Source organism: Cryptomeria japonica, chromosome 7 (assembly GCF_030272615.1).
Source record: "Cryptomeria japonica chromosome 7, Sugi_1.0, whole genome shotgun sequence".
In the NCBI taxonomy this organism is placed as follows: domain Eukaryota; kingdom Viridiplantae; phylum Streptophyta; class Pinopsida; order Cupressales; family Cupressaceae; genus Cryptomeria; species Cryptomeria japonica.
Genome location: NC_081411.1, coordinates 509,269,070 through 509,279,991, shown reverse-complemented (window position 1 = coordinate 509,279,991; position 10,922 = coordinate 509,269,070).

The window sequence follows — 10,922 nt, the reverse complement described above, 5'->3', positions numbered from 1 at the left end:
TAAGAGTTTGAGTTCAGTATTTATTGGTATACTAATTCACCCCCGCCTCTTAGTATTCATGAAATAAAATATTCATACACCAACCGGTATACCGATATAAATGAAATTGAAAGAAGTAGTGCAGCCAATAAGCCAAACACATAAATGAGAAACATAACACACAAAATTATGTGGAAAAACTCAAAGAGGAAAAACCACGGTGGGATTTGTGACCCATAATATCAATTCGCTGACCATATGAAGAGATATTATAATATATGATGGGCTTGCACTTGTAGGAAGGCTTACAGCCTAGAGCACACCGCTCATCACAATAGGAGCCTCACTAACTACATAACAATCTAGACAACAATTCGGAGAAGTATGAATTGCTTAATATAGCATCTCTTATGCTAGAGTATAGTTCCGGTTTAAGCTCTATTTGTTCCAGTTAAAACCCTAAACCTTAGTACCGGAATAACCCTTACAATGAATTCCTCACATACACAGTCTCTCAAAATGATTTTGCATCATATTACATTTCCATGTCCATAACCATATCCATATCTATTACAAAATGATCTATTAAGCTAGCCTATATATACCCTATACAATTTGCATGCCTTATGTCGGCTTACATATCATAGTACATGTCGGCCATATAAATGAATAAGCATTAAAACAAGTTGCTGATACCAGATCCAAGATGTGTTGGCATCCAATACCGATGACATTTTCTATACCATGTCAGCCTGCATTGTCGGTGACCAAAGAAATCTTCTATCTTGTCGGTGTCGGTGTAGAGTCTGTGAAGTGCCTACCAGTACATCATATGAAGCCGAAACTCAAAATCATGTTGTCATCAATGACAATATAATGAAACCTAACCAATAGAGTGTCAATTTCCAACAATCTCCCCCTTTGGCATTGATGGCAACACTCATGTGAAAAATGGTCATGGTTTCAACTGTCGGTTTCACCCTGCCCTTCTCTCCCTGAGCTGAATATGCAAAATACTCCAATACTCCAAAATTCCAATAACTCTGTAAATCCCCCTAATGTATGAAACCCTTCATTTTTTTTCACATCTATACTACTCCCTTTTTGACATCAATGCCCAAAAATTGTAAAAAGAATGTCAAAGAATAAGTACTGTACACTGAATACCTCAAAAGTTGTCTTACCAGAGCTTGACCAATTTCAATATTTCCGGTTAAGCTTTCTCTAATAACTCCATATAAGTATCCCAACCAGTTTTGAATGTGCCAGAGATAGATACAAGTCCACTCAGTAAATATGCAAGTGATTCTTTCTCATTAACTTCTGTCAGTGTGGGCTTACCAAGCATATCCATGCATTCCCTCTTATGTACACCAAGTGAATCCAATATTGGACTCACCAAACCTCTAAGACTTCTAGCTCTCCAGATGATCTTATGTCTTTCCTTTTCAAGAGCAAAAATTTGGTTCTCCAAATTCAAAATTTGTCCATCAATAGATGTTGTCAGTGAAATTAGTCCATCAAAAGAGTTAGCAATACTAGCAATTTTGTCATGTATCTCATTTATCTTTTCATCTACTTTTGTTGTAAGAATCTTAGTATTGCAACATACCCTGTATATGTTAGTACCTTGTTTCAAAGAATTTTCTATCAAAATTAGTTTCTCCTCAATCTTTTTCTTCTCTCTCTCAATGATATGATCAAAAGTGGCTCTCTTAGCCAAAGTGAATTTTTCAAGTGCTAGTCGGTTAGAGATCTGTTGTAATGATTGAAAATCTTTAGAGATGTGCTTTGTTGTTACCTTAAGCTTTTCGGAAGGGCTCTCTTCATTCTCAATCTTACATTCTGGGACCAATCTATGCAAAACAATTATGGATTGATATATAATCCTTTTTTCTGTGGTTCCCTCCTTCATCAGATTCTGAGAAACCATCATCATTAGTTATGTGGGACTCATCTCTATGATGTTTTTCTTTTCCACTAGAGAAGTATCAATTGTCAATAATAATGTGCCAGCAACTGGTTCCCTATCGGATTCGCCTGCTTTCTCTGGTGATTTAACTTTTATTGCCTCCTCACTTGCACCGGTGGCTTTGCCACTTGGTGCAATTTGTACAACTATCGGTTCCTATCTAGGAACAGTATCAACAACCTATACATTAGTATCTAGAGGACAAATGTCCTCAATGTTAGTATCATGTACAATGTTCTCAGCATTAACCGATGTTTCAGTATTTGTATGTACATTTGTGTTAACCGGTGGCTCAATTTCCACTATCTTGATATTCTTCAAAATTGAGGGTGGAGTACCCATAATCCCTTTACCTCTCCCTTCAACTAGTATATCTATTGTATCAGTCTTTGTCTCCAGTGAAGTGAAGAATCCTTTATGCTCTCCCAAAAAAATTCATCCAAGCCTTCTGTGTTTCCTTTATTATCTCATTCATCCTTCCTAACATCAGGCTAGTTATTCTATGTTTTCTATTGAATACCTTCCTATTTGTAGCCTCAATTGTCTTTTCCATCTCATCTAGAGCTATAGCAACACATATAACTAAAATTTCTTTCATCTTAATGTGTTTGTCTTCTTGGATTGCAGATAACCTTCTCTCATTTAACATGTTGTATAGCTCTATCGATATTATATTTTCTATATCAATTAATTCTGTCTTATAGATATCCAAATATAGAATAATTGCTTCCTCTACCTCTCTCAGCTCATCATCTTCAAATGTATCATAATAAGACAACATTTTTTAGCATCCCATCCTTAGTAATTTCATCAACAATTTTAGCACAAGTCTTAGGGATAATAATTCTTACAATACCAGTCTCTAGTGCCAAATAAATGTCACTCTTCTTCCTCCTTCTGGCAGTACTGGATGCAGTTGATGGTGTATCCTTGGGTGTCTTATTTTGTGTCGGTAATTTGATGGTGGGCTTCCTAATCGGTTGTTTCTTTGCTTCCACTTTAGGTTCTTCCGGTTTCTTCCTCACAACCCTTTTGAATGCTAATGGTGTGTCATCTTCAGGCTCAGAATTTGCAGTCACAGGTTCAATGTGAACTATCAAATCCTTCCTCTTTCTCCCTTTCTCTGGGACAACATCAATAAGAGCCTTAATATCCTTATAAAATTCCTGTACAAACTTGCTTTCCTTACCTTCTTGTTTTCCCCTTTTCTTTCAGTTGAACTCAATTTCAACCTCAAGAGTCTTTTGTTGTTCTATTCCACAAGGTTTTTCTGCTTCATCTATATCTGCATCAAGTAGAATTTTTGCATATGCATCAAGAATTAATGCATCCACCTCATAGCCCATTTCAACTATCCAAATCTTCTGGGGCTTGATTGCCTCCATGAGGGTTTCATCTTTCTTGACCATGAAACATATGTTGGTAGAGTATTTCTCTACTATGTGCTCGGGTACTCTTATTCTAGACCTCATAGATTTCTGAAAAGCCTTGAAGTAACCCCATATCTTATCAGCTCTAAGAATTCCCAATACAACAATTGATTGTTTTAGTTGTCTTCCTACTAGGATGTCAAAAGCCCATTGCTTCCTTCCAGAATTAGTAGTATCATTCAAAAAGTATAGCATTAAGTAGACCATCAGATTTCCATACCGGAAGGTTCCCTTCTTCTCACCTTTAATCTTTCCTAAATTGATCAATAGCTCCTCAAGCATCCAGTCGCAAAGATCTAACTTGATATTTTCTCTCATCATCCTATATGTGGTCAAAATACATGAACTTGAAACTGAATTCAGTCAATTAGACTGAGTTATCTTGTAGCCTATGATCATGCTTCCAAATTTGATGTTGGTGTCAATGATGGTTCTCACCTTCATCGATCTCTTGTCTGATGTGGCACCGGTGATCCTCCTTATGAATTTATTCAATACTTTCCTATCCCAATGTGGCCCTATCGATGACAAGCCAATAATTGCCTAGATGGCTTCCTTAGTGATTTTATAGGGTTGGTCTAGCCATATGATGAATTCCCCATGTACTCTTCTCAGTACATATTTGACTATCTCATCCTCAAACTCCTAAATATCTAGAATATCAGTGAACCCTAGATCTTTGATGTGCTGATATGTCAGTTTGATCTTACCAGATTCTCCCATGAGTTCATTCATATACATCCCCTTAATCTCTAAAGTGCCTAAGTCCTCTATATGATAATATATATAAGCCATAACATCTTCCACATATACCACTCCCTCTGAAATGCGAGAAAATGCTCCAATCTAATCTTCCTTGGTAGCCACATGTGGATAGCATTTAAAAATTGGCCTGGGTGGTCCTTAACTTCTACTATAGTTGGATTTGCAAAAAAAAAAGGGAGTAGAAGATGATCCCGATTCCATGATTCAAGAAAAATACATTTGGAATGCTTCTAGTGAAAACCTCCAACAAATCCTTCTAGATGTTGGTGTGATCGCTCAAGAAGAAATTTGATCACCTTTGAATAGCTTCTGATTGCTCTAAGTTTCTCTGAATCACTCTGAAATCGCTTGGAATGTTGGGTGATTAATAATGAAGTGTAATCGACCTTTTATCCATCAAGAAAACCCTAATATTTTATTGACATAAATGACTGTCGGTGAAAGATACCAGATCTCACTCTGAACATATCAATGTCGGATAATCCTCTCCAATATCTAGAACATCTTCTAGAATCTCCTCTAGGGGCATATGCATCATCTTACATGAAATTTTCCTACCCCTAAGGCATCTACCTTAGTTACTGGATGAGCTCACTGTCGATGCAGGAGCAGCCTCTTCTACCAGATAGATAACCGGGACATTCGCATCTGATGATTGCTCTTCAGTCTTTCTAACCCATCTCCGACTATGATCATGCCAGATTTCATTAACCTTCTCTTAGCCTTTATCATTTGATCCTCCATTTCCAACTGGTGGATTTATGCTTCTACAAAACTTAGCAATATGTCCAACTTCATTGCATTCATAACATGTAACATTGTTCTTTTGAATTGCCTTGCTAAAACCGATGAAATTGCTTGACCTACACTGATTAGCCATATGTCCAAATTTTCCACAAGCAAAACATTTTACATTCATTCTATAGTCTTTTGTCTTATGACCAATTTTATTGCATTTACAACATTTACCGAGAGCAGAATCGGGTTTCTGATTTGCTCTATTTCTACATTGCCTAGCCATGTAACCAAAACTATTGCAAACAAGACATCTACCATTGAATTTATAAGTATTGGATTGCCTTACCGGTGCCTTATGGTTTTGATCATCATTAGCAGTACCAAAACTCTGTCCTTGCTCAAATCCAAGTCCACTGGAATCTCCAATCTACCTCTGTCTCTTCAGTAAATCATCAAGCTGTGTTGAGCTGATCTTGAATTTTTCTTTGTACTCACTTGTATCATTTAAATAATCTCTTAGTGTTATCATTTGTCTTTCAAGCTATTTCTTATTCTTCTGGGTTTTTACCAAATCAATCCTCAATATCTCATTTTCATGAGTCAGCCTACCACATTCTTCAAATTTGTTCTTCATGGATACAACAAGATTATCATCCTTTTTCTTTTTGTCCTCAATCTCCTTAGACATCCTCATAGTCATAGCTTGCATTTCATTCTTCATAACCATGTTCTCTTAACTCAATTTCTGACATTATTCCTTAAGTGCATTTTTCTCTTCATCATCTTGATTTTACAAAAGTTCCTTTCTCCTAGCTTGAACAGATGATAGTCTCTCTTGTAGGACAAGAATAATTTTTTTAGCATAATTCAACTCATCTTATAGCTTTAAGTTCTTCAATCTTTCAGCATCATAATCTTGAAGTGCCATCTCAAGCTGCTTCTCTAAAGCCATATTCAATGATTCCAGTTTTAGGATCTTCCTCAAGCTGTTAAATTTCCTCCAAGGCACAAGGCTCTGATACCAATTGTTGGAAACAATAACACTGAGAGGGGGGGGGGTGAATCAGTGTTATACTGAAATAGTAGATTTTGGCCTTAACAAAACATTCATACACCAATTGGTATACCAGTATAAAAAAAATTGAAAGAAGTAGTGCAACCAATAAGCCAAACACATAAATGAGAAACATAACACACAAAATTATACGTGGAAAACCTCAAAGAGGAAAAAATACGATAGGATTTGGGACCCACAATATCAATTCACTAGCCATATGAAGAGATATTACAATATATGATGGGCCTGCACTTGCAAGAAGGCTTACAACCTAAAGCACATTGCTCATCACAACAGGAGCCTCACTGACTACATAACAATCTAGACAATAATCTAGAGAAGTGTGAACTGCTTAATATAGCATCTCCTATGCTAGAGTACAGTTTCAGTTTAAGCTCTATTTGTTCTGGTTAAAACCCTAAACCTCAGTACCAGAATAACCCTTATAATGAATTCCTCACATACACAGTCTCTCAGAATGATTTTGCATCATATTAAATTTCCATGTGTATAACCATATCCATATCTATTACAAAATGATCTATTAAGCTAACCTATATATACCCTATACAATTTACATGCCCTATGTCAAATTACAATATCATATTACATGTTAGCCATATAAATGAATAAGCATTAAAACAACTTGCCAATGTCGGATCCAAGATGTGTCGGCCTCCAATATCGATGACCTTTGCTATACCAAGTCGGCCTGCATTGTTGGTGACCAAAGAAGTCTTCTATCTTGTCGATGTTGGTGTAGAGTCTATGAAGTGCCTGTCGGTACACCATATGAAACCAAAACCCAAAATCATGTTGCCATCAATGACAACATAATGAAACCTAACCAATAGAGTGTCAATTGCCAACAATCACAATTTGCCTACTTTACAACACCTAGTGGAGGTTTCAACTCACAATTCCACAATCAAACAATATCTTCAATGATAATGGTCTATACAACTTCACCATATGTGTCTAATACATACGCATCTAGTGTACCCTTGATGCAAACAGGGGTTTTGGCTCAGCAAGTATAGAATCTACAAAGGCAAATGGTGACAATGCAGTCAAGTAAGGAGAAAAATAATTACATTATGGAAGATCTCAAACCTTATCCTTTTGATAGGTCATTATACATGCCACCCTTTCCTCCTCATTTTGAGACACCAAATTTTGACAAGTTTAGAGGAAATGGTGATTCAAGAGATCACATCAGAGAGTTCTTTACATCATGCATTGAAGTAGCCCATGAGGATACATACCATTTACGACTTTTTCCCAAAAGTCTTGGAGGATCTGCACTAGAGTGGTTTTTACATCTACCACCAAGGATTACTTCATGGGGAGAGATGGAAAAGTTGTTCATTATAAACTTATCTCACAATATTGGCAACCCAGTAACTCTTATAGACTTGTGCCCTACAAAGAAAAAGGAAAGTGATACCTTTGCTACATTTTTGCAAAGATGGAGATCTCTATACTGCCGGTATTTAAGTCGCATACCAAAAACAAAGCAAGTGGATATCTTCAGTGAAAACCTCATACCTCCAGTAAAATATCCTTTACAAATTCAGTATTTGAGTACCTTCAAAGAGATTACTGAAAATGGATTAAAACATGAGAAAGGATTGCTAGAACAAGGCATCCTTAAAAATAGCAAAGATACTAGTACATCCAACATAGTGGGTGCAAATAAGCCTAAATTCTGGTCCAAAAATAAGAATGTGACAAATGATGGAGTGGTAGATGCTTGTATGGTAAATAGAGTTCAACCAGTTGTATCACTGCAAGGACCAACAAGTTCTCCTTCACCAAATGTGAATCAGTCACAAGTTAACAATGCAACAACTACCAACATAAATGCAGTATAATCCAATATATTCAAACCTCCAAGGAATAACACACCAGAAAGAAATTTTACACCCTTAGGAGAGCCAATTGACTTTGCATTGAAGAAACTTGTGCAAACCAATGTAATAACATTGTCTGAGGTGCGACAATATGAACCAGGTTCATTCAAACCAGCATGGTGGAATGCCAATGACTTTTGTGAGTACCATCGAGTAAAAGGCCACAAGACATCTAGCTGTTATAAGTTAAAGAACCTCATTCAAAATTTAATAAACCAAGAGGATGTCATAGTGGATGCCAATAAAGGATCTACAATTCAAGCCCACATCATCTACAAAGGTCCATTTGCTAAGCACAATCAAGGTCAATCTTCTATTTCAAGAACGTAAGATAACACGACCAACTATAAAAAGGTTGATTATGACTACACCATTAATACACTTAGTGAAGGAGATGCAGTAGTGGCCACTATCAATGTTAATCCCAAGAATAGAGATTGTGTCATTGTGACCCGCAAATCAAAGGATACACTACAAGGCGTACCTTCTCATACACCTCCTCAACACAAGAAACTTCAATATTGTTGATTAATTAAAGAAGACTCCAACACAAATCTCACTCTTTGAATTGCTTCATATATCACCAAGTCATAAAAAAATCTTATACAAGGCACTCCAAGATTTAGTTGTCTCAAGAGATATAGATGAAACTTCATTTCAAGCAAAGGTGGGAAACATAGTTGCTTCATCTCGGGTTTCTATCACAGAACAAAATGTCCCCACAGATAAAATCATGCACAATGTTCCTTTACATATAGTAGCATATTCATAAGAAAAGGATTAGAAGGGTGTTGATTGGTGGAGGAGCAAGGTTGAACATATGCACCCTCAATTTATTCAAGTACTAGTCTATTCTCAATTTTACATAGACCCTACAAAGAAGATCAACATAAAGGCATATGATGGTGAGGAACATCCTTCAAAAGGGGTGGACATGTTTCTAGTACAAGTTGGACCTATTACTACTAATGTTATTTTTCAATTATTAGACAAAGAAATGGGATATAATATGCTATTGGGTCATCCATGGATACATACCATGCAGGGCGTAGCATCCACATTCCATCAATGCATCAAATTTTCGTTCAATGGAATTAAAATAATAGTACATGAAGACCTAGATCCTTTTCAACATTGAAATTACTTGAGAGAAAGTACAAACAACCAAGTCCCCATCAATCAAGAATCCACAATCATTCCACAGTTGGGATCTATAGCACCATCAAATGCACAAAATTTTGCACCATACATACCTACTACACTTCCACTTCAAATCAAGGATGAAGGGTGTGGAGAATATTCTATTGGTGGATCATCATCAACAAGACCATTATCTCTATCTCCTAGAACTTTTGGGAGACCCACGTCTACTATCACAAAGAAAGATAAAGGAAAACATACTATTAGATATCCATATTCTTTCTCATTTGTTAGATGGGGAGATATACAAGATTAATCCCTAGAGGAAGACATGAATTCTTGGCTATACAAGGATGAATAAGACTACCATATTATCAAACTTCCCTTAGACCTACATGGGAATGGATTCACAATGCTATAAAGACATGGCTATGATGGATCAATAGGATTGGAACTAAATTCTCAAGGCATCATAGAACCCATCTTACCCATAGACAACCCAAAACACCAAGGTTTGGGATACAACCATACTACAAAAAGGTCTAAAAGATCAGCTACTCCAATAATTATGAACATGCCACCAACAATACCACAACGGTTAACTAGTGAAATTAAAATTCTTAATAATGTTACATTGGGAAACTTGTCGACATCTATATGTCCACCATCTTCACATGCCAATGCAGTAACAGAAACAAACATAACACCTACCAATGACAACAACACATGGATTGCTTCTTCACGCACAAGCATAAGACCACCAAATGAGATCAACACATGGTTGGCCTCATCCTTATATTCAAATACATCAACAGATACTGACATACCACCAGTAAATGTCATAGTAACAGGGCCAGAGTCAATCATCCAATCCATGAGCAACATGTCAATCAATGAAGTTGGATCATCACATTATGAGAATATTCCACACATCATCAATACTGCAAAGTTCCCTCTAACTCCAATTGAGGAGGAACCATATGATGAGAGATAAGATATATACACCTATGTAAAGACAATCAATGACTCACATGACTATGAATTTTTTATATCTCCATAGTAGTAGCACAACAGATGTGGACATATATTATGATCATCACCACATGTAGATGATGGCATTGTTTACAAAGATATAGGAATAAACCCAAATTCCTTCACGAGCCCATTTGATAATCAAGTATGCATGATAACAACAAGCCCAAACTTTGATGATGAAAGAGATCTATGCCTTATATACCCACATTTAATAGGCTGGGGGCAAAAAGAGGAGCCAAATCTAGATTGGTTTGGGAACAATGAGGCTATAGTAGAGTTCTTGGGTGTCAAAGATGGATTCCCATTTGATGACCACAAGGCAGTATTCACCATAAATCTAGATAGAACAACATATTTTGGAGAGCCAAACTGTTCCTCCAATCCAGATGACTCAGAAGAAACTAAAAGTATGACCAGAAGGAGACTTGATGATCTTCCAATAGATCAAGAGAAATCGACACTCCTAATAGAAGAAACTAAAGAGATCAACATAGGAGATGTCAAGGTTGTACATAAAATTCACTTGGTGCAATCACTAAATCCTCTAGAAAAAGAGAAATTTATTCAATTTTTCAAGGAAAGGCCTATCAACTTTGCATGGTACTATGCAGATATGCCAGGACTGGATCCTAAACTAGTTTTAAACCATCTACCATGATTACTAGGAACAAAGCCCTACAAGAAAAATTTAAGAAAGATGCATCCAAAACTAGCCTTACTAGTCAAAATTGAACTACAGAAATTGTTAGACGCAGGTTTCATAATACCCAAAGACTATGCAGAGTGGATCTCCAACCTAGTCCTAGTAACCAAGCACACTAGGGGCATCAGAATCTGCACTAACTTCAGAGATCTAAACAAGACTGGTCCCAAGGATGATTTTCTGCTTCCCA